Source organism: Habropoda laboriosa, unplaced genomic scaffold (assembly GCF_001263275.1).
Source record: "Habropoda laboriosa isolate 0110345459 unplaced genomic scaffold, ASM126327v1 scaffold801, whole genome shotgun sequence".
Taxonomy (NCBI): domain Eukaryota; kingdom Metazoa; phylum Arthropoda; class Insecta; order Hymenoptera; family Apidae; genus Habropoda; species Habropoda laboriosa.
Genome location: NW_017101026.1, coordinates 746,381 through 749,965, shown reverse-complemented (window position 1 = coordinate 749,965; position 3,585 = coordinate 746,381). Strand labels below are relative to the sequence as shown.

Here is a 3,585-nt window from a genome sequence, read left to right as displayed (position 1 = left end):
TGTTGTTATCGTGTTGTTGTAGTTTCTTTGCGGTTGAGGAGGACGCGAGGGGGAAAAGGTAGTAGCGTGTGTGCACACCGCCGCTCTAACGTGCGCGCCGGGTACGACGTCACGCGTGACGTAGCGCGCGGCAGAAACGGGCAAAGTGGCGAAGGGGCGAAGATGGTGGTAACTCGACGATGTTGTTCCTCGAGGTCGTGGTCGCGATCGTCCTCGTTCTCGTCCTCGTCCAGGAGTAGGGATGAGAACGTGGAGAAACGACTACTCCCTCGTGTTGAGACAGGGTTACACCACGGAAACGCACAACACACGTGCACGCTTGCGCTCTGAACTGTGCGAGAGTGCAGTATGTCGCCGCCAACAACTTCTGCCTTTTACTCTTCCTCTTTCTTCCTTTCTTCCTTCCTTTCTTTCTTTCTCTCTTTCTCTCTTTCTCTCTTTCTTCCTTCCTTCCTTCCTTCTTTCTTTCTTTCTTTCTTTCTTTCTTCTCTTTTTCTTCACGCTTGCACCGTCGATTCTCTCTCGTTTCTTCTTTACGCGGAACCGCTCGTCAACCGGACGTTACCTGCAACACAATCGTTAAATTTTCGTTACCTTACCATCGATCATCCTATTACGCTACATGTATTTAAACAGATCGATACTCGATCATCGATATATTCTACGTATATGTATATAGAGACGACCGAGATCGGCACGGGTGGGTGGTAGCAGCAGGGAAGGAGCGTCGAGAATCGCGAGACACCTGGGCGCAAGGAGCGAAGGGTGCCCCACCCCTTTACGGAAAGGGTGCCGCTACTCGAAATGAAACATTGCCGGTAAGAAGAACGTGAGGGCCGATGGTGTGTAGGTAGGAAGGGTAGTAGGGGAGGCTCGTACTCTGGCGCGGTGACGCGATATGGGCAGGAAGGGTAGGTGGGTGGGCGAGGAGAAAGAGGAAGAGGAAGAGGCGCGCAGGGTGGTCGGAGGGTAGCTATAGGGGCGGATTCGCGCGCTCTACGCCGGCAAGGGGGTGGGAGAGCGCACATCGCTGAGAGAAAGAGAGAGGAGGCAGAGTGCGCCTAATATGCAACAAGAGAAAAAGAATTGGCGATCAATAGGTAGTAGCTGGTAAGCGTCCTTTCATCCGCCCCCGCGGACACCCTCGTCCTTTCTACTTGCCCTATTCCCCTCTCGCGTCCGTCGTTCACCTCCTTCCTTCTCAGTTCTCTCTATCCTCCCCCTCCCACCCTGTCCTACCTTGCCAGCCCCTTCATTCTCTCACGTTCATCGCGAAACTCCTTCGTTCCATCGCCTTTGTCGTCGAGATACACCCGTCCTACTAACGCACCTAACTTCCTCTTTGTCGCCGAAAATCAAACACCTTCTAATTGTCCCTCCATCTCTCTCTCGCTCTTCCCCTCGCTTTTCCCTTTCCTTTCGTTTGCTCCTATCTGCGAACAAACTTTCGAGCAACTTAACTCTCTCGACTACACGTGCTAGGGTAGCGGTGGTCGCTCGCTATAGACACCAGTAGGGGTAGCAGAGTAGCCTTCTTGTAGAAACGTAAGGGAGATCTAGTTTAAATCTGACTAGGATGTACGTGGCAGATGTTTTCCCCCTTTAAGGCCGACGGTTGTATTCTCGTTGCTCGATAATTTAGCCGGTAACTAGGGTGTAGCCAGACTTTGAGCGGCGAGAATCGATCTTCGTAGACAGGACGTGTGTGACGTAGATGATGAAAATCGGAGCAACTAGCGTTCGTTAAAAGTGTTTGATTCCTCGGTGTTGATATTCCGCTCGCGCGCGGACGTCGCTCGGTGAATAGAAGCTAGCCGTGGACTAGCACGACGACGACACCACTGACGCTGGAAGATCGATCGAATACTCGTTGTAGCTGTAAGCCTATACGAACAATATCGATGAAACGCAACGGGGCTCTCGGTTCTGCGGTTCTACGCGTGTCCCACATTTTCCGAGGGTCGCGTGCGGACGCGTCCAAGCTTTCGCCGGCGTCGTTGAACTTTCACGGATTTCCTGCTCGTTGAAAAACTAAGTATCGCGCTGAGGGTATTTACGATTGAGGTAGGGGGAAAAACGAAAAAAAGAAGAAAAACAACAATTACAGGCGTTTCTCCGGTATAAATTCTTCCCCAACTCTCGATCTCGTTCGTCAATTGTCTACAGTTATTAGAAGAAAAAAGCGAACGCTTTTGCTGAAAGCGTTCCACTTTCGGTTCGGTGCGCCTCTGTATACGTACACCGGCGGTTCTACTGATGTCATTGAACCTTCGCAGGCATGCTGGGCGAGGGAAAAGTGACTAGACTCTCAGAGTACCTTGAAGTGGTCGGAGTACTAAGACGCTCGACTTTTACCCTATTAAGTATTTCTTCCTTCTAGTCTGTCTCTCTCTCTCTCTCTCTCTCTCTCTCTCTCTCTCTCTCTCTCTCTCTCTTTCTCCGTTCGAATTTGAGTACAGGTTTCGAATCGTGTCAGCGGTGGTGTTTTTTAAACAAGTAAATCTGAACGTCGCATCTGGATCGGAAAGATTCTTTTTTTACGTTTAATTCCTCGGATGTAGAGGAGCTAATAATTCTCCGTGGCGTATCCGTACATCTTGGACGGTCACCTTAGCCGCTCGGTTCCTAATCGATTTTCCCATTACGCGAATCCGGGGAGTGCTTCGCACACACTCGCTTCGTTTTCCGTCGTTCCGTGTCCAGCCTGCATTTCCGTCGACGAACAAACCGTCTCGATTCTCCTGTCCAACCTTCCCCCCTCTCCTACTTCCCTTTTTCTCTCTTCTTCAAGCACATCTACGCGGCGGCGGCGGCTCTTTCCATCCGTATTTTCTTTTCTACTTCTGCTACGAGATAGTTTTAAACTGTACGGGGAGCACTTTGTCGATTTCAGACGTGCTTTCTGATAAACAGGTTCGATCTCGTCGAGATCAGAAATCGTGAAACTCCTTTTGTCGGAAATGTGGAACAAGATCGATACAGTTCTGTTCGGTTAATGGACAATTCGATAACTATCGTAGGAGGGGAAAGATTAGAATTTGATAACGCATGGATGCTCGACTCTCGCGACAACTCCAATTCCGACGGCATCGTTTCAAAATTCCCAATTCGGGTAATTTCCATTGACAGGGTACCACTTTCATCCGGTTCTTCGTTAATTGTCCCGGATATTAGAATAGGAGCACCGTTCGAGGTAATTGTAAAAGTTAATAACCAAAGTCGCGCGAAAGCGGAAGAGAGAGAGAGGTTGGCATCAGTTGCATTGGATTCGCGGTGCAGCGTCATTCCAAGTCGACGGCGTATTTTTTTCGCCAGCGGAAGAAACTCGATGACGAGAGAGGGAGGACGAGGAAGATAGAAGAAGGTCGGCGGCGGTAGAGAGGGTAGGACTGCTTCAGGAAGAGCAGTCAGGGGCGGTGGAGAAGGAGGATGAGGAGGTGGCGAGAGAGAGAGAAGTGGGGGAGATGGTGCACTCGGTTTTTTTCCCGGTCGGGGGGAGGCAATGGGCGCGAGGCAAGGGTGCGTTGGATTCGGTTACTTGGTCTCACCCCTCGGACCACCTCCACCGGCGGTTCTAGCGGCGGC

General features: G+C 50.9%; 1 long non-coding RNA gene across 1 annotated transcript in view; it reads right to left on the bottom strand.

The window, feature by feature from the left end:
• Window positions 1-490: 490 nt before the first annotated feature.
• The window catches only part of LOC108577962, a 22,085-nt gene continuing 18,990 nt past the window's right edge, over window positions 491-3,585 (bottom strand). The window contains exon 2 of the long non-coding RNA XR_001891454.1: window positions 491-565. This is a non-coding gene — a long non-coding RNA (uncharacterized LOC108577962). The remainder of the gene's footprint in view (window positions 566-3,585) is intronic.